This window comes from Myotis myotis, unplaced genomic scaffold (assembly GCF_014108235.1).
Source record: "Myotis myotis isolate mMyoMyo1 unplaced genomic scaffold, mMyoMyo1.p scaffold_m19_p_12, whole genome shotgun sequence".
NCBI lineage: Eukaryota > Metazoa > Chordata > Mammalia > Chiroptera > Vespertilionidae > Myotis > Myotis myotis.
In genome coordinates, this window is record NW_023416316.1 from 43,460,246 (window position 1) to 43,487,207 (window position 26,962).

At 45.3% G+C, this 26,962-nt stretch overlaps 1 protein-coding gene across 1 annotated transcript in view; it reads left to right on the plus strand.

Moving 5' to 3' along the window:
- Positions 1-5,456: 5,456 nt before the first annotated feature.
- The window catches only part of KANK1 (KN motif and ankyrin repeat domains 1), a 190,460-nt gene continuing 168,954 nt past the window's right edge, over positions 5,457-26,962 (plus strand). Inside the window, exons 1-2 of the mRNA XM_036330932.1 lie at positions 5,457-5,518; positions 23,815-23,904. The gene's annotated coding sequence lies outside the window, so the exon portion shown is untranslated. The remainder of the gene's footprint in view (positions 5,519-23,814; positions 23,905-26,962) is intronic.

Sequence of the window (26,962 nt, forward strand, 5' to 3'; positions counted from 1 at the left end):
TGTACTGTGAGTTCTTAGATACATAAAAGTTGGACAACACAGAGAGGACCGTGCTCCTAAGGTGCACAGACTAGTACAGGTAGCGGATACGTACAATATGTGCATTGGTTAGATAAGTGAACTGCCCATTAGGCCAACCTAAGGTGCCTGCAAAGGAGCTGGGTGAACTTATTTGTTAAAATAATAGCAAAATAATAAAATAATAATGATAACAGCTTTCTAGAACTCTGTGTATTTCCTATCTTACCTAGGAATGACAGTAGGCAACAAAACCTTGGAAAAATCCTATAAGTAACTGTCTTGGCTCCAAGTCTCAAAGCTGAATCTCAAAGAGGGTTCTACCCCTGAACCAAAGCCATTGTCCCCAGACCCTGTGTCTGCCTCCTCCCCTTCCAGCATTCTCCTCCCCTCCTTCGGCTGTGCTTTGTCAGGTTGTACAATTGTGCCCGGAAGAGAAAAGTTGACTAAGCCCTTCTTTGTTGAAATTCAACACTAGCTTATACGCACCAGGTCTCCTTTGAATACAGTGTTCAGTGAACGGCTCTGTCTGTAACCAGAGCCTCCAAATAGGGAGCCATCATTTCTCCACCTTGGTCAGTCCTGGTGCTCAATCTTTGACTTTACCCACCTTCCTGACAAGGTTTTGAGGACCACCAGGTAAGCAAGCCATCTTTAACATTCAAAAATAATTCATGGTTAAAGGGAGCTACACTTATCAAGGGACATTAAGACAGGTAGTTTCTTGGGGTTGTTTGTGTCCTTTATCAAGCTGAATCCAGTGCTTTGGGCACAGTAGGCCCTCAATAAATGCTTGTTAAATAAATAAATGTTCTAAATATAGTGGTTCTGCAGGGACAGGCTAATACACATAATCCCTCCACTCAGCATCTTAGGAGAATGTCATATACCTTTTGAATCCTCTATAAATATTTTATAATAGTAACAATGAAATAATGAAGATTATAATTATGAATAAAGACTATTCTTAGCTCAAATTTCCTGAACTAGGGTCCTGTCCTTCAGCAGCATATAAAATGTGCTCAAACAGGGCTTTAGCTTAATGCACACTGAACAGCAACTTACTTGCAAAATACCGAAAGCAAATGAATCAACCAGTCCTTTCCCTTTCCAATGGTTATTTCCAGGAACCACAAGGGTGAGGCTGTCATGTTATAGATGAAAATAAATTAGGTCCTCTTTTCTTTCTAGATTTAGATGAGTTACCTTATGTGTTTTCTGATACAGGCAGCAACTGGCTTTGACATTCCCTAAGCTTCATAATGCTTATAACTAAGTGGAAAACCAACTAGGAAATCTGAGGTCTGAGCTCTGGGATATAGAAAGGAGCAGAGCCCGCCATAGGGGCCCTTCCCTTCTGCTTCCCATTCTAGCTTTCTCCAACCAGGCAGGTGACAGCACCGTTTTGGAAGAGGAAACCAAGAGCCACTGGCAGGAGGCAAGTCTTCCAGGTTGTAAGTCACCGACTAGCATTTTGTAATATTAACATGTGTTCCTTAAAAAGAAGACTCCTTAGTGGCAGTAAGACTATGGCAAGAGTGAGGGGACACACAGCTTTCCGTAGTAAAATCTAGAACCCCTGCTCCCCAGTTTACTTTTTCTTTGAGACTCACTTGTGACCCAGGTTTGCTCGGGTAGGAGCACGTACACACACACACACACACACACACACACACACACACACACACATTCTTGCTATCACAGTTTCTCTTTCATGAAGCCAGATAAAACCCCTACCCTTACATCTCTAACATATTTGAGGATGACAAAAACTTTTTAAAAATGTCAGTGATAACTGTGGAATCCACTATTAAAAAAAAAAAAAAAAAAGGAGAAATGAAGAGTATGAGGAAAGAAGTTACTTCCAGGGCCTGCCCCGAAGGCCTGGTAGGACTTTGCTGGCTTCTTGCCTGGCGTCCTCCTCACTCTCTCCTGATTGATCTCCTGGCTGCCATGGACCTTAGGGGCCCGGTGTACAGGACACTGGGGGTCTAGATTCCTATCTGCAACATACCCAAGGCCCATTCCGGGCCCACTCTCTCTGCAAGGCTTGATCCTCACTGCAATTTGGCTAAGCAGGCACAGTGGTATTATTCCCACTTGATAGACAAGGAGCTGGCTGCTGCTATTTGCACACGATTCCTAGTGTACAGCAGATACCTAATTGTGTTACATGAAGGTCCAGCATGCAAGTAGTCTGACAGTGTATATCAAAGAACCGGGGCAGATGCTCTTTAACTGCAAATCTTGTATAATTGTGGTTACATGTATTCTTAATGTACCAGATTAGCTTAACTCAATCCAGAGGGAATGAACACTGGCCAAATTAGGTTTGATGGGAAAAGAGGGAGAGGAGAAGGTTCTGAACATGGGGGATGCTGCCAGTAAGAGTCCTCATTATGACCCCATGCGTAGAGAGATAGCAAATAAATAAATAATGTGTGTGAAAAAAGGGCCTGTGGCTAGAGGGATGGGGGGTGAGGGCTGGGTGTAGGTGGGCAAAGGGAGAGAGGAATGGGGACATCCGTAATAGTGTCAATAATAAAAGTTTAAAAAAGGGAAGGGGCTGAAGGAAATCTTCTATAATCTTAACAGTGGCTATACCTAGGTGATAGAGCCATAAGTGATTGTTATTTCTTCTTTATCCTGTTTTATCTTTTTCCAAAGTTTTTTTTTTCTTATAATGGGTATGTATTACTATTATAGTCTGAAAAACTATTGTGTTAACTTATAACATAAGTGTTAGTGACTATCAAATAAAAAATATGTGTTTCAAAGGACACTATAAAGAAATTGAAAAGACAATCCACAGAATGGGAGAAAAATTTACAAATCATATATTAGATAAAGGACTAGTATCACTTATCAGATATAAGTAAAGACCTCTCACAACTCAACAATAAACATTTAAAAATGGGTGAAGGATTGAATAGACATTTCTCCAAAGATATACAAATGGCCAGTAAGATTATGAAAAGATGCTCAACATCATTAATCATTAGGGAAACACAAATCAAAACCAGAAGATACCACTTCATACCTATTAGGATATAAATAATCAAAATGATGACTGTAACAACTGCTGTCAAGAATTTGGAGAAATTAAAACCCTCATAATGAGAATGTAAAATAGTATAGCCACTTTGAAAAAACTTTACTTCCTCAAAAAGTTAATCATAGAGTTACCATTTAGCCAAGACATTCTACTCCTAGATATACACTCAAGAGAAATGAAAACAAACGTTTACACAAAACTTGTACATGAAATTTCATAGCAGCATTATTCCTAAGAGCCAAAAAGTAGGAACAATCTACAATGTCCATCAATGCATGCATGGGTAAATAATGGTATTGTCCATACAAGGGAACATTATTCAGTTATAAAAAGGAATGAAGTACCAATGCTACAGCATGAGCGAACCTGGCAAATATTGTGTTAAATTTAAGAAGCCAGACCCAAAGGATGTCTATTGTATGAAATGTGAGAACAGGCAAATCGATAGAGAGAGAAAGTAGATTACTGGTTATCTGGGACTAAAGGTGAGGGTGGAGGGCCTGGGAATATTGGAGTGCTGACAGTGTTCTGGAATTATCCAGTTGCAAGAGATCCTTCTATCTGATAAGTGGTGATGGTTGCGTAACTTTGTGAATAATTGAAAATCATGGAGTTATACCTTTTAAGAGTAAATTTATGTGAATTGTATCTCAATAGAAAAATGACTGAAAAATGAGGATTTTTCAAATATAAATCCACTAAAAACTCTGGATCTGCCCTACTTTTGATGGATTAGAGTTGCCAACATTTGAAGGCCTATGAAATAAATGCTTACTGACTGTAAGGAAGAGGAAATACAAGGTGCAGGCACTTTATATATGCAGGAGTCCCGCCCCTCCCCCCGCCCCCGCCCGATTTTCCCCTCCCCACTCCTCACCTTGTGAAGAAGTTTCTCTGTGTGTGTTTTTCATAGACGTCTGGGGGGGGGGGCGATTTTAGAAAGGACCTACTGAATCCATACATCCTGGTCTACAGAAACAGAGGCCCAGAAGTTTATTTACTGTTATGTTACCTGGTGAGCCGGCAGCTGGGCTAAGGCTAAAGTAAGATTTCCTGTCCCCAGTATCTCTGAGCTGCCCTTTGCCTGTCCTCTTAACAGGCAGGGGCCATCAATTTCAGGAATTTGCAGGTGTGCTTTGCCACGAACAAGTAGAGAAGCACTGATTTTGCCAGCCTCTTCCCCCCAGAGGCCAGCATTTCAACTTGTGGAGTTTGATGACTCTTCATTTTAACCTACTAGCAAAAAGTTGTGACGTGTGTAAGGCCCAGCTGGGCGTGCGCTCCGCAGGAGAGCTTGGGAGGACCCCCCTCTGTCCCCCTTAAGAAAGTCAGTGATTAGAGAGCTGGCATTAATGGTTGTTGTCTTGGTTGGTTTTTATCAACATCCTCCCGTCCTGTTTATTCAAACCATCTACAATTTGAAAGACTCAAATCACGGCCACTTAACCCCTACTCATCTCTCTGGCACCCACTGAGACTGCTCTGAATCCAGTGTCAGACGTCCTGGTTCGGTAATGGGTTCCCAAGGCAGGTACTGCGTTTTCTCTGGAGCCCCCAACACCTGCGCCCTCTGGACAGGCATCCTCTGCTTTCCACGGAGGATTCCGTGCCGGGGCGGGGCAGGAGCGAACGCACGGGAGACACGAGGCCGGTTCGGGGAACGGCGGGAGGCTGCTGAGGCCCCAGAGACTGTCCCGCTCAGGCACCTGCAGGAGACAAGACCCCTGCACGCTCCACAATCCCTTTCTCACCCCGGGCCAGAAAACCACCCCACCGCTGCAGAGCACATTCTCAGCGAGTGAAAGGCTGCAGTAAAAAGGCACAGGACGGGAGAGTTAACCTGCCACCCCTGCGGCGTCCGGGGACGCCTCCCGCTCCCGCTCGGAGATAATAGATCTGAACTGAAGCAAGTTTCAAGGGGGCGGGGGATGGGCTCTTTCCCTTCCTGGGGGTAAAAGCAAACACACGTGGGCGGAGGAAAGTGCGGAGGGAATTCCTGGGCCTGGTTCTTGCGGTGCAGAGGCCGGCGGGCCGGGTCGGGGACCTCCGAGGAGGTGAGCAGAGGTGCCTCGTGGGTTCGGTGAGCTTGGGGCCGCGCGCAGGCGCACTGAGGCCGCCCGCCGGCCGGTCCCGGGGTACAAAGCGCTCGGAGAGCCGGGGCTCCCGGAGGTTTCAGGGGCCGCCTGGGGCTCCCTCCCGCCGCGCTCCGGGAGCAGCCTCAGGCATTCCTCACCCGGCGTCTGAGGTTGACCAGCCTCCCCCGACTTCTGCACCTTAAGCCGCGTTTGCAGGGCCGGGCGGCTACCGAGCGTTTCGGTGTTTAATTCTGGCGCTGGGCAGCGGGCCGGCTCCGCCCCCTGCGCCCCGCCCTCCTCCGAGGTCCCGGAGCCGGCGGAGCCCGCGAGCGGCGCGCCCGGCTCGGCAGGACGGGAGGAGCGCGCGGAGGTGAGTGCAGCCGGGGACTCGCTGCGCCCTTTTCCCCGCGGGGTGGGCGCGGGCCACCCGGGCTCCGGCTCCTGCGCCGGCCCGGCCTCCGCCCAGCCGGGCCAAGTTGGCGCGCGCCGGGGGCGCACGGCGGCCGTGGCGGGGGCGGAGGGCAGCCCCGCGGATCGCTCTCGCCGGTTCCCTGGACGGCCCCAGAGCGGGCCTAGGACGGGGTCGCCGGGGTTTGGCGCTCGCTGCGCCGCGGGGCTGGGTCCGTGTGGAAGGGGAGCGCGGCGCGCCTGGCTCCGGGCAGCGGGAAAGTCCGGCCGGAGCGCACGGCCTTTTGATGCCCCCGGGCCCTTTGATCCGCTCGGGATGGGGTGGGAGATCCCCTCCGAGACGTCTCCCCGAGAAGTTCTCCGCTCCACGGGAGGGCAGGCGGTCGGCCTGTTAATCTCTATTCCGGAGCGGCAAGTGGCCTCGAGTCGCCCTCAGCCAACTCGGAGAGGACTCGGGCCGCGGTCGGAGGGCCGGCAGGTGGGGGAGGGGTGTGGGAACTCGGCCTCGGGCCCTCGGGACTCGGTCGGGACGGCGTGGGCTTCTGGTGGGTCCGTAACGTCGGGTCGAGGGAGGGTGCGCGTGCCCTGAAGCGGACTGGCCCCTGAGCGCCCCCTCCAACACGCCGCGTCGGCAGACACGCAGGGAGTGCTGCGCTCGGGCAGCCACCCCCCTCCTCCCCGCTCATCCTCTCCGCCGGGTCCGCGTGGAACCCCCGGCCGCTCTCCGCGGGGAGTCCGGCAGGCCAGCCAGAGCTCTGCTGCGCCGGGGTGACTGGGTGAGGGCTTTGGCCGAGTTATCATGAAAAACAACCTATGGCGTCCCCCAGGGATCGCTCTCTGCACATCGTCTCCTCGGAGGTTCATCTTGGATTAATGAAATGCTGTATTAGGACGAGAGCGCTAGACTAACAAGGGAGGTTCGTCGTGCAGGTCTGTCATTGTGCAGTTTCTTGCCTCACTTTCACCCACTCCCGTCCCCTACCTCTGAGCTGGATTGGAATCAGAGCCGGTTTTCTCATTTTTAATTAGGAGTTTATTCAACTTGATTTTTAGGTGGTACTTAGCACTTTACCTGTTCCTTTTTTTCTAAAAAAGTTGGACACTCTTTCACCTTTATTTTAAAAAATGAGATATAATAAACATGCCATAAACTTATCCTTTTAAAGTGTACAATTTAGGGGTTTTTAGTATATTCACAAAGTTATGCAGTCATCATTACTACCTAATTCCAGACATTTTCCAAAAGGAAACCCTATACCCATTGGCAGTTACCCATTAGCAGTCACTGGGCATTTCTCCTCCCCAGCCTAGTACTCCCTCATTTTAAGGTGAAGTTTTCCCAAGATAGAGACCGAGCAAACAGAAGTTACCTTCAGTCCTTTTACACTTAATAGATTTGGGGAAAGGTGCTGCTGCTGAGGCAGTGCCAGAAAAATTAGATACGGGCTGTCCTGTGTCGAGATTAAAATGTCGAAGGAGCCTGGCAGGCGAGGCTCGGAGGTTGAGTGAGGACCTATGAACCAGGAGGTCATGGTTCCATTCCCTCTCAGGCCACATGCCCGGGTTGCTCACGTGCTCCGTCTCCAGTGTGGGGCGCGTGCAGGCGGCAGCCGATCAGTGATTCTCATCATTGATGTTTCTATCTCTCCCTTCCTCTCTCTGAAATCGATAAAAATATATTTTAAAAAATGTGTAAGGATGGAGGAGAGTCCCCTAGGGGAGAAGTGAATGCCTTCTTTAAGGACACACAGATTAGCCCTGGACAGTGTGGCTTAGTTGTCCCATTAATTGGTTCAATTCCAGGTCAATTCCACATACCCAGGTTGCTGCTTCCTTCCCCAGTCTAGGTGGGTATTAGAGGCACCAATGATATTTTTCACATTGATGTTTCTCTTCTCACCCTTCCCCTCTCTAAAATCAATTAAAAAAGATATATATGTAAAAATACACAAATTAGGAATGTGATTTATCCTCATAGGCCACAGGGTTGCTTTGGGACACTTCTGCATTCTAGATTTGCCAAGTCCACAGATCACTCTAGTTGAGTTTCTGCCTCAGCCAAAGTGAGTTGGGGGTGGGGGTGGGGAGGGGAGATGATAGAGGGGAAAACGGGACTGCAAATTTAAAAATAGTTTTGTTTTAAATCATCCAAAATGGCCCCAAAGAAAAAAATCACAGACAAAAGGCCAGTAGAAGAGGTTCATTTCAACATCTACTCACAGATAGTCACATGAACTAAACTGCTCATGCATTAATCCCCTAGTCCAGGGAGGAGGAGAATGGGAAAGGGTCTAGTTCAGTTGTTCTCAACCTTTTGGCCCTTTAAATACAGTTCCTCATGTTGTGACCCGACCATAAAATTATTTTCGTTGCTACTTCATAACTGTAATGTTGCTACTGTTATGAATCGTAATGTAAATATCTGATATGCAGGATGGTCTTAGGCGACCCCTGTGAAGGAAAGGGTCATTCAACCCGCCAAAGGGGTCTCGACCCACAGGTTGAGAACCCCTGGTAGTTGAAGGAAATTCAAGGAATCAGGGAGGGGGCAGGAGTCTGGCTAACAGAAGGGTGTTGTGGGAGCCCAGGCCTGTTAAAGTGGAGTAGCTGTGGGATGAGCAGATTCAGAGGCAGCCAAAGGGATCTCAGTAAAAAGTAACATATGTTTTACTCAGGCATTTGTTGGATTATTTGTGCATGCAGCAGGGGGATGAGAGCATGAGTCGGGGGGGGGGGTTAATGGGGGAATGAGGACACATTTGTAATCCCTTAACTAATAAAGAATGTAAAGATAAAAAAATAAAAAAATAAAAAATCACATTTTAGTGAGCAGAGTTGAAGCTAGGTGAATTACGCAACAGCCACCACACTTCTCTTCTGCTCTACAGTCAAATAAAGAAGCCAACTGGTTTCAAATGTTATAGGAAATTTTATGCCTCATGTGTGGGTAGCTTGACTTATGCCATCTCTTTTTTTTAAAAAATGTAATTTAAAAAATTGAACTATAACATACAATATGACAAATATTTACAAAATGAACATAAACTTATAACTAGCACCAGGATCCAGGAACAGAACACTGTGTTCTGCCTATTGCAGAAGAACCCTCATGCTCCTTTCCAGTCACTATCCCCAAGGGATAGTCTAACCATAGATTAGTTTTGCCTAATAATCCAAAAGTAGTGGATATATATCGTTTCTTTTTCTCAACATTGCATATGGCTATAGTTCAATAATTATCATTGCTGGCCAATACTCCATTGTGTAATCCTACCCCGATTTATTTATCCATTCTAGGGTTGATGGGCATTGAGTCATTTCCAGATTTTGTCGGTGGTGAATTGTGTGACTGAACATTCTAGTACATGTCTTGATATACCTGTACACATTTGTATTTGTATTGGGAATGCCCTCAGGGGTAGAATTGCTGAGTTCTAGTGTTCAGTTTAGCATATACAGCTAAACAGATTGCAATGTAGTTTATACTTCAACCAGCAGTATATGAGAGTTTTGTCCTATTCTTTTTTTTTTGGAGATTTTTAAATTGATTTTTAGAGAAAGAGGAAGGGAGGGGGAAGAGAGAGAGAGAGAGAGAGAGAGAGAGAGAGAGAGAGAGAGAGGAGAAACATCACTAGATCAGCTGCCTCCTCCATGAACCCTCCAAGGGATTGAACCTGCAACCCAGGCATGTACCCTGATTGGGAATCTAACCAGCAATCTTTCAGTTCGTGGGAGACGCCCAACGAACTGAGCCACACAGGCCAGGACTGTCGTATCCTTTTTTAAATTGCAAAAGCAGTAGACTTACTGGTAAGGAGATTTTGGTGACCCATATTAATAGATCTCAGCAGACTGATTATTTCTGTTGTGTTCGATTCCAGTGCTTTTCCATGTCTGTTCATATTTTTATGGAGTCATAATCCTAATATTCAATTTTGTTTGTATATTAACACTATATCTTAATGTTGCTCCAGACTTTATGACTTTTACTTCCTATACAGGTCCACAATGTCATGGTTATGTTTTCATTTAATAATTTACCCAACATTGGAAATGTGTGTTAAATTTTGTAGTATTACTGGTATACAGGGTGGGGCAAAAGTAGTTTTACAGTTGTATGTGAAACAGCTTATTCTTGTATTATTATTTATTAATTACTGTATTTTCTTTTTTAAAAATCCTCATCTGAGGATATGTTGTATTGATTTGACAAAGAGAGAGAAGAGAGAGATAGAGAGAGAGAGAGAGAAAAGAGAGAGAGAGGAAGGGAGAGAAATAGAGAGATAGAAACATTTGTAAGAGATAAATATCATGGATCAGCTGCCTCCTGCATGCCCTAAACTGGTAATTGAGCCAGCAACCCAGGCATGTGCACAACCCGGGCTTGTCACTGCTGAACGAGCCTGGTGATCTTTGTGGAAATATAGCTCTGGACCCAGACTCTTGATTCCTAGGTCACTGCTCAACCACTGAGCCATACCATCCGGGTGACCCTGATATCTTCTTGGTAAATAAGGTAAAAGTGACTTTGTTGTGATCTCGTTTACTACTCACGTAGTATTTTTCTTTATAGGATACTTTTTGCAAAGGTACTGAGCTAGGAGCTTTAGATGATATAAGAAGGATCGTACCATTAAGCATGATCAGAAATTCTGTATAAAAATTAACAATACCACTTAAGCAGAATTCTTATATGTGACATAGGAGTGTCTAGTTTACTTAACAGATACGGAATGCTTATATGAGTTCTGAGTCAAAAGAGGCCTTTCTTGCCTGGTCGGTTAAGATTGGCTTCCATAAACAGTAAGACTTGAGCTGAGCTTTAAAGCTGTCTTTAGAAAGTGGGGTGGGAGCGGTCAGGGAGAGGTCAAGGGGGAAAAAGGAGTCATATGTAATACTTTAAACAATAAGAATTTAAATTTAAAAGAAAAAGAAAGTGGCTAGAGAGCAGGTATCTCTAAAGAGAAGAGACTGCTGAGCCATTCTCAAGGGGAGAGATTAACGCGTTAGTTCACAGACCACTCTGGACCATGGGGTTACTGCTGTTTCCTTACCATTCTTTGTCTGGAAGATATTGAAGATAAACTAATATAAAGGTAGAAGAAATGTTGAGAGCAAAGAATCTCACAGAGTTCATAGCAAGCGGGGAGATAGATACAGAATTGTAGTAGGAGTCAGAAGGAGGGAAATACCTGCTGTCAGTGGTTCATTCTGGAAATGTAGGGGGTGGAGAAATGGATGCCGAGTGGAGAGATTCGGGTGATATTTAGGGACCTTGGGCCTTGAAAACTGTACAGGTGGAGAGTAAAAAGCACTGCAGGTTAGGTAGGCTTTGAGAAACAAGGCAGCCCAGCAGTGCTTGACGCATAGTAAGTGTGGTCAGTCACATGCTTGGAGACCCAGGTAAGTGCACTTTGAGACTGTACCTTTATCCAGTGGCTTGTGACTGCTGAACGAGCCTGGTGGGTGATCTTTGTGGAAATGCAGCTCTGGGCCCAGACTGACTGGTTTGAATCTAGGCTTTGCCATTTGATGTGTGATGTTGGTGCAGTTACTAAACCTGTCTGTGCCTTAATTTCCCATGTCTAAAATGGGCAAAATAAAGTCACCCCCCTCTCATGGGGTTATTGTGAGGGTTAAATGAGTTAAAACACATAGAGTATTTAGAAGACTGCCTGATACACAGTATGTGCTAAGCATGTTTTCTGTTGTCCCTTTAATTTTTAAAAATTTCCCCCCAGCTTTATTGAGGCATAATTGACAAATAAAATTGTAAGCTATTTAAAGTGTACATCATGATGATTTGATGTATGTATACAGTTAACACATCATCACTATATATTTTGTGTGTGTTAGAAGCATTTTTAAGTTCTACTGTCTTAGCAAATTTTAGTTATATAATACCTTGTTATTAGGTTTCCGAAGTCATGTTTGCACATTGTAAGAATGCAAAAAAAAAAACAACACCAAAGAATGGTTTAAAATGAAAATGAAATCCCATCACTCCTCTGATCCTAGTGCAGAGTATAGTCTCTTTTCAGGTGTCTTACTGTTGACTATGTTTTTAGGTCTTCTGGTGGTTATTGTTGAACAAATTTCCTTGACATTTAGTGGCTTAAACAATTGTTTCATGGTAGCATGGATTCAGGCAGGGCTTGCTGGGTGCTTTTGCTCTGCATGATGTCTGAGGTCCCTGTGGCACTTAGCTGGTGAATGGGCCGGTCTGGGTCTAAGAAGGCTTTGTATGCCTTGGCAGGGGATGGCTAAAAGGCTGGGCTCAGTGTTGACTATTGACATACATATGATAGCTTAAGCATGGTGGCCATCCAGATTCCTCCACGTATAGTCATGCCCCACATAATGCAGAGGTGGGAGCGTCTGGCCTGTGGGCTATATAAGGCCCGCAAAATCATTTGGTCTGGCCCTGCCAAGGCATTAGAGGTGAGTAAATTAAATGTTTGACCAAATACAGCAGGCTAATTTTTAAGTTGATAATTTTGTATGGCCCAGGAATCCTATCTAATAAAGAGGGAATACACTAATTGACCCTCATGCCATCACAAAGATGGCAGTGCCCACAGCTAATAAGGAGAGAATATGTTAATTGACTGCCCCATCCTAAAAGATAGTGGCACCCACAGCCAATAAGGAGGGAATATGCTAATTGATTACCACGCCCTCAAAGATGGCTGGTGCCCACAGCCACAAGATGGCGGCACCCAGTCCCCTCAGCTCCACTGGGGCGGCAGGTGCCCCGGCCCATCTGCCTCCAGAGACCCCCCAGTCCCCTCAGCCCCCCAGCCGCCCAGGGCCGGCCCGAGGCTTGCGCTGTCGTCAGTGGCAGCAGCAGAGGTGTGATGGGGCGTCGCCTTCCCCTGATCATTGGGTCGCCTCCATCCCCTGAGGGCTCCCATACTGTGACAGGGGGCAGGCTGGGCTGAGGGGCCCCCCTCCAGTGCATGAATTTTCATGCTCTGGGCCTCTGGTGAAGTTATAAATATCCAAATGGCCCTTGGCAGAGAAACGGTTCCCTACCCCTGACATAATGTAACGATGGGGGTACAGTCTGCTGGGTGATTTTGTTGTGCGAACATCAAAGAGTGTACTTCACAAACCTAGATGGTATAGCCTACTATACACCTAGACTGTTGTTCCTGGGCTACAAACACTTGAACAGCATGCTACTGTACAAAACACAAGATGAAATCAAGCACACAGAAAGTGATGCGATCAAGAGACAAAGCATGAGGCTGCTGGCTGCGTAACATGGCATAGTTTTACAGCAAACTTTCTTTTAAAAATCCCCACCCGAGGACATGTTTTTATCGATGTTAGAGAGAGAGAGGAAGGGAAAGAAAGAGAGAGAGAAACAGTGATTGGCTGTCTCCTGTATGTGCCCCATCCAGGGATTGAACCTGCAACCTGGGTATGTGCCCTGACCGGGAATGGAATCTGAAACCATTTCTGTGCATGGGATGACACCCAACCAACTGAGCTACCTGGCTGGGGCACAGCAAACTTTTTTTAATAAGTAGGAAAAGTATACTCTAAAGTAATAATAAAAAATATAGTATATTAATATATAAACCAAGAACATAGCCATTATCATTATCAGTGTTATGTACTATACAGAATTATATGTGCTATTTTTTCATATGATTGGCAGCATGATAGGTTTGTTTACACCAGCTTCACCACAAACACATGAATAATGCATCGCGCTATAACTTTATGACTTTATCACTAGGTGATAAGAAACTTTCAGCTCCATTATCATCTTAGGGGACCACCATTGTATATGTGATCTGGTGCTGACCGAACAACGTTATGCAGTGAATGACTATTTATCAGGGTTCTGTAGAGAAACAGAACCATAGGATGTGTACGTGTTTTTTATAGAAGCAGACTTATTATAAAAAATTGGCTCACATGATTATAGAGGCTGACAAGTCCAACATCTGCCATGTGGGCTCACAAATTGGAGGCTCAGGAGGCCAGTGGCGCAGATGAAGACCAAAGGCCGTCCGCTGGAGCATTCCTCTTGCTTGGGGAGGCCAGTTTTTGTGTCCTCACCAGGCTTCATCTGACCAGATGAGGCCCACCCAGATGATGGAGGGCAGTCTGCTTTACCCAAAGTTCGTCGATTAAAATGTTGATCTCCTTCCAAAACACCCTTCATGTTGACACATACAGTGAACTCAAGCTGTGGGCACCTCCCCTGAACCAGTTGGAAGCTTCATGGCCTTTTATGGCCTGGCCTCAGAAGTTACCTAGCTTCCCTTCACCAAGCTCTGTTGGTTGGAGCAGTCACAAAGCCTGCTCAGGCTCAAGGGGAGGGAACAGACACCCTCTCCACTTGATGAGAAGAATGTCAAAGAATTTGCAGCCTTCATTTAAACTGCCACAGGCTATACTACTGGATTTTGCAGATTTGACAGTAGCTATCAATTTTCTGTTAAGGGGGTTATATTGTCTGGCCCCTCTCTTCCTCTCCCCTGTGCCTTCCAGTACAGTATTTATTAGATACCCTCTTATTTTTATCTTATTATAGGTTTTCCTCTCTTTTTAGTTACCTTTATAATTTTTAGGAAAGCACTGTATACTTGACAAGGCCCTGGAGAGGTGGAAAGCTCAGGTTTGTTGGCGTGTTCACGTGTGTATGCGTGTGTGTGTTTTCTTGTGTTTGGGAGGGGCACTGAAGAAGAAAACAGAACTGTCCTGAGTAGGGGAAGCCTGACAATGAGGCTCTTATTAAAACACTCCAGCCACTAGACATGTGAGCTGCCTGTGAGTATGTACTCTGCGTGAGCATAGCAGGTGACGTAACCCATGCTTTTTTCATTACAGAAGCAATCAGTTAATTGGAAACTGTTATATATTTCAAAGTGTCAGGAAGCCTGTTGCTCTGTTGGGTTTTTTGTTTTGTTTTAAATCCATTTAGTTAATGGAATTGAGCAATGGGGCTTAGTTTAACTCTCAGAAGACATACTAATCCCCCTTTTTATAATTATCTGGTCGCCTGAGAAGCACACAAGAACCTCTGTTCTTGTTGGTTTACCTTCTTTTTTTTAGAGACAGATGGTTTATTTGGTAACAAGGGGTGAAAAAGGAATTCTTCATTCTTTTCCCTTTTTCTCTGCCTGGTGGTTGCAAGAGCCAAATGACTAGCAGCATGTAAGAATTCCCTTGCAGTCCTTGATCTTTTGCAGAAATGCAAAGCTGATGTGCTTTCCAGTATATCAGCAGTTCCTACATTTTCTCTCTGTCTTCCGGTTTCATGGCAGGAAACAGCACTTCCTTGATTTTACTGGTATTGGAGTCTGTGAGAAACATGGTGACTCGGTGGATGCCCGCGCCCAGCCAGCTGTGGGGGGCAGCCCTTGACATCTGTGAACATGGCCTCATCATCGCCAGCGGCCTTGCCTTGGCCTGTTCTTCAAAAAGCAGCCGCTGTCCCCGGGGTCATTCAGCTCCTGTAGGCGTTGCATAGTTTCTTCTTTGTGACAAACAGCTCAAAGTGCTCAGTCTGACCCTCTTCAGAGCGGTGCCATGGTTTTTGGCCACAGGGCTCATTATCTGGGGTGATCACAGATGAATATAGGATTGATGTATGTCACTTCCAAGCTTATCTGGGAGCCTGGCTGTGGTCCCAGGTTGAGGGCATTTAAAAGCTTTTGCCGCACAGATATTATCAAGAATTTTGCTAGTTTCTTCAGTTTCAAAGAGTTCTGGCAGCCTCACCCCCAAGGCTTTCTCGAACTCTTCTAGCTGCCGATTCTCCTCTCCGGAAGAGTGGGGCTAGGTGAGTCTCCTAGGTGTGGCCTTCCAGGCCATCTGGATGGTAGGTGACCTTGTAGCTGCCTGTGATGTGCTTCGCAATCCCTGAAATCTGTGTGCCAGAGCTCCTGTGTGGGTTCCTGACTTTGTGCAGGAAAGATTTCACAATGAGAGTCCAGGTGACTTTTAGAGGATGTTTATTAAAGCTGGGGACAGGAAACAAGGAAGGTCCCAGGATAGAAGAAGCATCAGGCGAGGGACTAGGCGGGGAGACGAGCCTAGGCTGGGCTGCTTTGGCTCACTAAGCAGTCAGAGAAAAGGGAGCGCTGGGGACAGGGGTTTAGCCCATTACTCCCTGGTTGTGAGCCTTGTAGGGTCCCTTAGAGTTTAGGAGATGCATACCTGTGGGGGAGGGAGAGGGAAAGGCATGGATGTGATCCTGGGAGGGAGAGCATGCAGGGAGCTGGGACCTTTGTGGGTTTTTTGGTTGTTGTTTTAAAGATTTTTAAAACTGTATTTAGAGAGAGGCATGGGGGAGAGAAACATCCTGGAAGGAACAGATTAGCTGCCTCCTGCACGCCCTCTACTGGGATGGAGCCAGCAACCTAGGAATGTGCCCTGACTGGGAGTAGAACTGGCAACCTCCAGGTTCGTGGGACAATGCCCAACCAACTCAACTGGCCACACTGGCTAGGACTGGACCTTCAGTTTTTGAGGGTTTTTAAAGGCTGAGGGGTTAGGGAAGGTCTTGGGGAGGATCTGAATGGAATATTCATCAACTTTATGCTAATATGCCAAAATGCAATTTATTCCCTTAACTTCATCTGACCTTGGGTGTGGGACAAATGTCACTAATTGGATTTCTGCTGTCACCCTGAGTAGGGTGACTTAAGCTATTTATCCTCTGACTGGGGAGAACTATAAACCATTTACTCTTAAGTGTCCTTGGTTTAGGGAAGATAGGATTTTTGTGATTTACTAGATGGCTGTAGGCTGCTTGGCCATTTAACTGTCTGTCTCAGTTTCCCTATTCCATTTCCTGGTTTACTAACTAGCCTGGCTCACTTTGACCTCGGGGGAAAATATGAAAAAATAGAGCAGAAGTAGAAATCAAGCTTGAATTCATTCATTCTCATTCTCTCTCACTCATTCTTCTCAACAGAGCTGCTTGTTCCAATTTAAAAAGAAAAAAAAAAACTAATTAAAAGAAGCCGTTTTTAGGGGCTGGGATTGTTCATAAAACTCACTTTTCTGCCAAATAGTCCCTCATGTCCCTTCCCCAAAATAGAGCTGTGGGCGGGCAGTTAGACAGACATGAGCAGAGCAAGGACTGTACAGAAGGCCCCCAGGGTGGGAAGCCCCAGGTGCCTAGCAAGGGACACTTGTAGTGGTCCTCGCCCCAGGGTGGCCTTTCCTCCCCTAGCAAGTCCATGGTCACGTGGTTTGGACCCTCTCCGCCCCCCCCCCCCCCCCACACACACACATACACACTTTTCCTCCCTAGAGATAATATCTAGGCCTCAGTTGTATTTCAGCTCCTGGCCCAGAAAAGCAGCAAAACCAGACAAGGGACCACAGCTGACCTGAAGGGCAGCTTCATTGGATAATGACCTCCTGCCCTGGGGCTGACCAATCAGCCAGTGGAGATCCCTACCCTGAAAGGACCCACCTGGAAAGCTGATGCATATTCTATTGAGATCGTGCCCTGGAATCTCCCCTAAAATCTCCACCCTTAAAACCCTTCGGATGGAGGACCCAGAGCGCTCTTCCTGGGAGCAGGGAGCATGCCTGCAGCTTTTCCTTTCTCCCCCCATCCCCTCCCCTCCCCCTCCCTCTCCCCCTCCTCTTCCCCCTTCACCACAGCATTACCATTGCCTTCCTCACTCAAAAGCTCCTAGGGCCCTTCCTTTGCCTCCATAACTCATTTCCTCAGCCCACTTCTACGAATTATTTCTTCTACCTCTGTAATTGTATAAATAAATGTTCTCTTATAGTTGGAGTCTTGGTTCTGATTTTTTTCCTAGCCAGAACTCAAGTACCGAGGTTGCTGAACCCAGGTCCAGTGGGGCGCCCACCAGTCTTAACACCCAGTGCTGTTCCCGTTCCCGCCCACCTACAACAGTGGCAAGATTAAATCCTGGGGGGCATACCTAACGTGTCTTTGCGGAATCCAGGCTTCCGACCTTGAGGAAAGAATAAGATTTCTCTGCCTCCAGACACACCACACTTTGATCTCCGTTCAGAATTAAAATTCACGCGTGGGAGTCCACTTTGCTGAATCCCTTCAAGGGGAGAGGAGGTTGGGAGAGAAATTATTGAACTTTATTTACTAAGTTCCTTAGCCTTGGCAGAGTTTCAGTAGCAAGTGGCAGAAGCGATTCAAATAGTTACTGATATAAAAGTTTTGTATATTGAAACATTTTTTTTAAGTTGAGGGGATTTATGGTTATTCCTCCAGTGAAATCACATGGACTTGTGTTCTAGTAGATTTTTATTGGGGGAGGGGGGTAGGAAAGGGGAGCAGTTGTGGGATCTGAGAACTGTTCATAACGCTGGGAATGAAGCAATGTGGGTGGGAGGCACAGTGCAGAGACCTGAGGAATAGCCTTTGTATGGACTGGCCAGGTGGTAGTTGAGTGAATATGTGTAATTTCATCAGTAGCATATACATATACTAAGGCTGCCACAGCCGCATGAAGGCCTCGATTCATCAGCTGTCATTGTGGTCTGGTGCCCACTGCATGGCAACCTGGCCTGTAGGTCATCAGGAATCCGATGCTTCTGTCAGCTATAGTTTCCACATTTTGGTTATAAAGAGATTTGTCCTAACAAGATTTGGCCGTACCTGCCAGGTGTGTGTCTGAGTCTGGTGTTTGTTCTCCACCAGGCGTCCCCAGTCACACCGTTTCATGTGTGTGAACTTAGAGCCACGAGGGTGCTGTAAGTTATCCTCCCCAAATTCAGTGTATTCTTTTTTCAGGAGAGTTTTTTCTTGGTTAATCCTCCCTGAGGATATTTTTCCCAGTGATTTTTAGACAGAGGTAGGTTGGGCGAGAGACGGAGTGAGAGAAACACTGATGTGAGAGAGACACATGGATTGGTTGCCTCCCGCATGCGCCCCAACTGGGGCCGGGGATGGAGTCTGCAACAACCAGCGTATGTGCCCTTGACTGAAATCGAACCCGGGACCCTATCTACTGAGCCAAACCAGCTAGGGCAGGGGTGGGCAACCTTTTTGTGAGTGTGTGCCAAAACCAGCAAAATCTCTAACTCAAAATTCTTCTGCGTGCCAACCCTAATTTTTTGAGAACATGTTACGCCTACTTGATATCTCTTAAGGTGTATGTGAAGAACCTTGAAGAAATAATAAAATTCATTCGAGCGACACAAACACAGTATAGGATGATGAAAAATACATTGATTTTTTAATGTATATGTTACGTAAAATTATTTATCTAAGATGCACCTACACTGAATTTATCTGAAAAATAAAAAAGTCGATATTAAGAAAAAAATTGTAAATGGAAGATTATAAGAGAGGGTTTCGAGTGCCAGCAAAAGTTACTGGCATTGGCACGCGTGCCAGGGGTTGCCTACCCCTGAGCTAGGGCTTCAGGAGAGTTTTAATCAATTTTTAGGCTAATAGAGAAAGAGACTGTTTCTTTTTTGGGGGGGGGGGGGGGGGGAGCCAAGAAAGGGAGTTCTTTTAGCCAACCCCAGGAAACAGAAGGCCACTGTTTGGATGCTCATGCAAACCAGGAAAACCTGATTGGAAAGGCTTCGGTTTTTCCTTTCACAGACTCCCATGTGCTCGTAGAGCTTTTCAACACCGTCCAGAGAACCAAGGCGTCTCCCTCAGAAACAGTGCCACCGTGCCCGGGCTCGGGTCTGTGGTTGTTGCGAAGGGTGTGCCAACGGTTCACCTCTTGAAGTCAAGAATGAGTAAGAGGCCTTGAGGACTCTTAGCCCGTAATGATTCAGGAAAGTATTTGCTTTCGTTCAATGGAAAAAACTCACTCTTTCCTGCTCGGTCAACTTTCCTTGCAAAGGCAGGAAATACTGCTTAAGGGGCTTGAAGTTTATATAGTTTATAGTTTATGAATCATTCCTTTTCTTTAAAAAAAAAAAAAAGGTGTTGTAAACCTCTGGCCTTACATCCTATTTGGCCAAATACCTGTGCTCACCTGCGCAGAGTCCTGACGAACCGCTGTGAGTCACATGCGACCTCTGCCTTTAAGCCTGGGCCTGAGTCCCGGGCCCGGTTGAAGATGCCAAATCCTGCTTAATCCTGGGCATCTCCTTTTCTCTCCTTGACCCTCAGTGGCCCAGAAGAGCTTTTTCTTTCCCGTTTCTTCCCCATTTTTAACCTTTACTTTTAGTCTGGTCATATTGAAGGGAGGAGGTTCAATATAGGGCAGTGGGCAGACTCTGGGCTCTGACTCTTAACTCTACTGCTTCCTGCCAGGCATGTGCTCCTTTGCTTCTGTCTGAAAAGAAACATTAATATCATTAAGCCATTGTGCTTGTGTCTTGGGGGGAAGGGGAGAAAGGGGACAGGGAGAGCAGGGAGGGAAGATAAAGCAAGGAACATCCAGGATATAGTATTTCCTGACTGTCAAACTCCCTGGGAGGGAAATTCTTAAAAGAGCTGCCTTGTTTGCTCATGGCCAGAGAGAGGGCTGTGATCTCAGGTGGCCCACAGTGGGTGGAAGAAGAACCCTGGGAACATGGAAAAGGGCAAAGGTGGGCTCAGGGGCCTGCCTGGGTCCAGGGGGAAACCCCAACTCCATGAAGTGCTGCCACTCTTCTGCTTTCCCTTCAAGCTCTTCCACCGTCCTGGCTGAGCATGATACTCTTTCTCTGCCTGTAACTTGGGGATGAGGAGAGTGAGAGTGCACAGAGGAGCTGAGAGGATCAATGAGGTAATAGATAAGCGTGTGAGCCTGACCCAGACTTTGTTGAAGTCTGCTCACTCAAAGGGAAGCTTGTTGCTCCTCCTGCCAAGGAAACTTTCACTGGTTGTTTAGAATAATGGGATCCTGGCAATTGCTGGGAAGTTGTCGAGGTGTTGGGTACTTGGCTCTGGGAGCATCTCTTCTGGGAAATGCTTTACAGAACTGCTGGTTATGCTGAGCTGTGCTGGAAGCATGCTATGGGACTTTTAAGGGCTGGTGTTGCAAACCCTTCACTATTTATAACAATGTTTCCAGGATATAATGCATAAATTCCCTTGATAAACTACAGGTCAAGTTGGTGAGTCCTTGTATCTGAAGCTTTGGGGAAGTGAGGATGGTAACATTGTAATTGTAGTCTAGGGCCTATTCATAGGCCTGGTCCTATATAGTTAACTTTCCCATAAATCAGTGGCTGTATAGACCAAGAGGATTGGGTCTGTTTCTCATAGCAACATGTACTATTTTCCCTATTCTCATGTTCATTACAATTAACAACTTTCATTCAGCAGTAAAAATTAAGAGTGAAAAGGCAAATCACAAAGTAGAATATATTTGTCATCCTTATATCCAACAGGCAACTTGTGCACAATCTGTAAAGAACAGCTACCAATCAAAAAACAAAAAAACCTTAATTTTAAAAAGAGAAAAAATAAGGAAAATGCAAAATTGAAATGACTCTAAAATGCGCACACACACACACACACACACACAAATGGCTAAAATAAAAACACATAACCCACCATTAATAGAGATACAGAAAAGCTCAAACTCTCATACAGTGCTGATGGAAGTGTAAATTGATTGAACCACTTTGAAATTTATTTGGACTAATCTATAAAGCTGAACAAATGCATATCCCATGTCCCAGTACTTATGCTCCTAGATGTCCCACCGGAATGAGTGCGCATGTGCACCAGAAGCAGTTATAAGACTGTTCATAATAGAGACAATCCAGATATCAGTGAATGGGTAAATAAACTGTGGTATGGCTATGTAACGAAATACTAAGTGGCAATAAAAAAGAACAAATTACTGCTACATAGAACATGATGAATCTCTGAGTAAAAGAAGAAACAAGTGTACATGTTGTACGAATCATTTATATGAAGCTCAAAAAGAGGCAAAAAATAAGCGATGGTGACAGAAGTTAGAATAGAGCAGGAGGTGGTGCAAGGAATGTTGTGACAGGGCAGGGGTATGGGGCGGGGGGCAAGGGGGTGTGGGGACCCTGAGGATATTCTCTATCTTTGACTTGGTTGCTGATGACATGGATATGTTTATTTTAAGAATTCATCGTGATAAATATTTAAGACTTACGTATTTTACTGTATGTATGTTATTCCTAATTTAGAAAGTTTATTAAAATCAAGCATTTTAACATAAATAAACCAATAAGGCTTATTGGCTGAATAAAGAAAAAAGTGAGAGAGAAGTGATGTCTCAGAAGAGAAGAGAAAAGACTCCTTTAAACTGGCTTAAACATACCAGCATCAACAATAAGGAATTTGTTGGAAGGAACCCAGTGAAACCCAACAGCGTGGTAGCCCGGCAGTCCTCCTGGGCGTTGGGGAGTTAGGGCCCGAGTTACGATTTCTTGGGGGCACTCATGGTGTCGCGTCTCCAGCATTTGCATCATTCCTCGGCTTTTCTGTAGAGACCCTTTTTCTCTACTTCAGCTCACGTGGTAGAAAATGGCAGCCCAGCCCTTGTTTATCATGACCTTCCATTTCAAGCCTAACTCCTTTTTAATGCCTTACTAGAGGCCTGATGCACAAAATTTGTGCAAGGGGCTCAGCCCTCGCAGCCTCGGAAGGTCGTTTGGCTGTCCGGTCTAATTAGCATATTACGCTTTTATTATTATAGATAGTTATGAACCAGGAGGTCACGGTTCATATGCCTGGATTGCGGACTCAATCCCCAGTTGGGGGCGTGCAGGAGGCAGCTAATCAGTGATTCTCTCTCATCGATATTTCTATCTCCTCTGTCTTCCTTCATCTCCGAAATGAATAAAAATATTTTTTTAAAAATTTCTAGCCCTCTCTCCCTCTCTGCTGATTGTCTTCATTTCCCCCCTGTGTCCAGTTAGCTGTGGCCAGGGAGGTTGGGATTAGGTAGCAAACAAAGCAGCCAAATTAAGGACAGGTGGATTTTTCTGGAAAGGGAAACGTGTGAGAAAAAAAGATTGCCATTTTACCACATGTTCTCCTGCTGAAGGTAGGCTTCCTCCCATGTTGTCCAGCTAGTATTTGGAGCAGGGGGTCGGGGAAGTCCCCAGAAATTCTTTGTTCCCTCCCAACCACATCAGACTCTGATGTCTACTTCCAAACAGGACACCCCAGCAGCTTGACCCTGATTTCTTGCGGAGTCTCCCTGAACTCTGGTTTTACCAAGAGCCACCACGAACTAGCCTTGTAGAGGGAGCTGCTGTTACTTTGTACCATTTCGGGGATTATGGGATAATTTCCCAGATACATGGTGAGTCACATCTCCGGGGTATAACTTTGTTTCCGATGATAGGAAATACTGTTCCTAACTTGATTGAAGCTTAACAGTGCAAATAGCCATTCTGACCTTTATTTCGGGCTTGCTAAGGCTGGTGGAGAGAACCATGGGCCCCGGATTCAAAGCAGAGTGTAGCATTCTCTCCCTCCCAGTCTCTGTAGGTTTACAGTTTCCAAGGTCTGTAAACCTTCACTTGGAGATGCCAGTATGGGATTTCTTAGCATTGCCCTTTGCCTCTCCCTACGCACCTTTCTTTTCTTTCTTTCTTTTTTTTAAAATATATTTTATTGATTTTTTACAGAGAGGAAGGGAGAGGGATAGAGAGTTAGAAACATCGATGAGAGAGAAACATCGATCAGCTGCCTCCTGCACGCCTCCTACTGGGGATGTGCCCGCAACCAAGGTACATGCCCTTGACCAGAATCGAACCTGGGACCCTTCAGTCTGCAAGCTGATGCTCTATCCACTGAGCCAAACCGTTTAGGGCTCGCTAGGCACCTTTCCACTGGGCCTTCCTTCCATTTGTTTCCTCCCATGGAAAACAGACTCTCACCACAGCCTCTGGATATGACAACCTTTCAGCTTAATCCTAGTAAGTTTCTGAGCTCCTCTGGACTTCCAGCTTGCCAAGACCTAGCGCACGTTTGCGAGAGGAGGTGTTGAATGCTTTTCCTTCAGAAATTAACTTTTAAATGACTTGATGTGTTTCATCAGAGTAGCTATGAGAGGAGCCTTATCTCGGGGTGTTGCTTTCCTTTGGCTTCCAGAAAAGAAATGGAGAGTTCTAGTCATTTTCATCAAGCTCTGTTTTAACCGGTCATTTGGAAAATGATTGTATTAGATCTTATTAGTAAGACTCCCAGGCAGGGACTAATAGTAAAAAGCTAAAGTGAACCCCGGCTTTTTCGGGGGGATGATTTCTATATCTCATAAAATCCCAGGCAGTTACATTTCCTTGTTTCGCTGGGAGACTGGTGTACAGGTTAAGTTTATAACCTTGATTCTTGTTTTATCCCCCTATCAGTTCGAGATTAATTACGGGACTGTGGAACGGTGAGCTGTTGAACTTTATCTTCTTTGAACCTACCATTGTTCTCAAGAAGGTCTCCTAAAGGTCAGTAACTTAAGTTTCCCCTTTCCCTTAAGGCATATATTTATAAGGCAAAAACCTTAAGTAGAAAAAGGGAGGTGTTTTTTACAGTTTATTAGAGTTGTTATGCAGACGGCCAGCCTGCAAATTCACTGGCAGTAAGACCTACATGCCCATCTACCTTCATTAGGCTGCTGTAGGTATTAATTACTCCGTTGAGCGTGAAAACATTTTAAAAAATAAAGTGTTGGTTTCCTTTCTCAGCTTAGATGCTCAGTGGCTTAAAACAACATTTTAATTTCTTGTTCATATTACATGATAGCTATGGCCCTGCTTCAAGAGTCGTCTTTACTCTAGCTCAGCGGTTCTCAACCTGTGGGTCGCGACCCCTTTGGGGGTCGAATGACCCTTTCACAGGGGTCGCCTAAGACCATCGGAAAACACATATATAATTACATATTGTTTTTGTGATTAATCACTATGCTTTAATTATGTTCAATTTGTCACAATGAAATTGGGGGTCACCACAACATGAGGAACTGTATTAAAGGGTCGCGGCATTAGGAAGGTTGAGAACCACTGCTCTAGCTAGATCCAGGCTGAATGGGCCACCCCAATCTGGGACATAATCTCCTGGGACTAGGAAAGGGTAAGAAAGGAAAGGACCAGTGGCTGAAGCAAGTCATTTGGCTAAGCCCACCCAGCAGTGAAGTAGGGAAGTAGAAGAATTCCTCCATCTGAGGACACTGTCACGTGACAGTGGGAGGTATAATCCTCTCATGGGGAGGGCAGCAAATAATTGAAACAACATCATCTACCACAATGGCACCCTATATTTAATTCAGAGGTTTAATGGCCTGTATGCTGATGCAGAAACAGTTTTTAGAATTGATTAAATCTGTATTTCAGGGTTTATTTTGAAAAGGTTATGCTTCAGAAATCTGCCGAGATAATGGAAAATAGGGTCTAATTTTTGTACACAGGACTGATTAATCTTTTATGAGCTGGAAAGCTGTGCCCGCAATTTGGTAACTTTCCACTCATTGTTTCTCAAAGGTCTAGACCTGTATTTTAATCAAGAAATTACTCTTATTACTTTCTTGACTTTAGTTCTTGATTTTTCATGTATTACACTCTATCTCATTGGTCATTGTTTTTTTTTGTTTAACTGCTTGAAATAGTTGGGTCTTGGCCGCCAACTAAAGGCAGATGGTTCTATCAAGAGAAGGGTAGAGAAATGGAGGTCTTTGGTGAAATTAAAATTTATTAGGGCCCAGTAAATATGCCTTGGTATTTTTTCTTCCAAACGTGAAATTGCTGAGCTATTGCTAATATCCTTAATGGGAAATGTCTATCTTACCATTTAAAAAGTACAAAATCAGCCTTAGCTGGGTTGGCTCATTGGCTAGAGCATTGAGTCATGGACTAAAGGTTTCCGGCTTTGATTCTAGTCAAGGACATGTACCTAAGTTGCAGCTCAATCCCTGGCCCTGGTCCGGGCATGTGCGGGAGGCAACTAATTGATGTGTCTCTCAAAATGATGTTTCTTTCTCTCTGTCTCTTCCTCTCCCTTCCACTTTCTAAAGTCAATGGAAAAATATCCTCAGATAAGGATTAACAATAACAAAAAGTACAAAATCAGAATCTTTTTAAAAAATATATTTTTATTGATTTCAGAGAAGAAGGGAGAGGGAGAGAGAGATAGAAACATCAATGGTGAATGAGAATCATTGATCGGCTGCCTCCTACATGCCCCACACTGGACATCAACCCCGCAACTTGGGCATGTGCCCTGACCGGGAATCGAATTGTGACCTCCTGATTCATAGGTCGATGCTCAACAACTGAGCCACACCAGCAGGGCAGGTTCTGCAGTTTTTATGTGAATGTTAAAATTTCCACTTGGCTGCCTTTTACAGTAGGAGGACCAACCCTCCATTGGTGATGTGGAATGCTACACTCTGGGCTCTTTCTGCACAATTGACCTGCCCCAGTTATGAATGAAAACTTGATTTGGGGAAATAGTGTTCATTCATGAAATTCTAAAGGATGTTACACATTTGTTCCATCGAAATACTGGGTACTTGGGAAGCCATACTTCCCTTTCTAATTTCTTCTGTGGGGTTAGTATGTGTGATATCCTCAGCTTACATGACTGAGGATAGGAAACAGTGTAAGAAGCAACGACAGGAAACTCTCCCACTTCACAATCCCTTTTGTGTCTCTCGGCAGCCCTTTTTAGAAGAATCCTTAGAAAAGTTGCTATAGGGTGGAGTAATGCTGGGACATTTCTTGGGAAAACATTTGATTGATTGAACAATGTGAGTCCTGTAAGAAATTGTGATTTCAATATTTGGCCAAATTTATATCCCACTGGTAAACAGCCATGTTGGACCTTACGGCATCTTTTTTGCTGACTAATTTAGGCCTCATTTACTATTCCATTGTATTTTCCCTTGTTCTGAATTTGATATTTTCTTTACTGTTTTTAAAATTAAGGTAAATATAGTTCAATCTAGTTTTAAGACTTGCCTGAAGCCCTTTTTGGAACAAGGCTGGATGTAAGTATATATATCATGCTTACTTGGTGTATTTGAAAATTTTAAGAGGGCTGTACAGAGAGAGAGGGAGAGAGAGAGAGAGGGAGGGAGAGAGAAAGAGAGAGAGAGAGAGAGAGAGAGAGAGAGAGAGAGAGAGAGAGAGGAGAGAATACCAGATAACACTCCTTTATGTGCTCCCTTATCTCCTTTATTGTGTGCTCAAGGGGATGCTGGGGTCTCTGTCCCTTGTACTCAGACTCAGGGCCCTTTTGCTAATGAGGGAGGAGCTCCTGGTGTGCCAGGGTGTCTGCACTCCAGGCCTAGGACCCAGGTGGGTTGAACTGGCAGAAGGCAATGCGATAATGGGCACTTCTGCAGGGGCAGGTCAGGAAGGGACTGCATACTAACTGTTGGATTTGGAGTTGGTATTTCCTAGGGAGCTACTTTGGCATCTACCCCAGCTGACTCTCCAAACTCTACTCTCCTTCTTAGGCTGCAGTGTGTTGCCAGCCTGCGCTCTCCCGACCTCCAGCCTCTGGCCC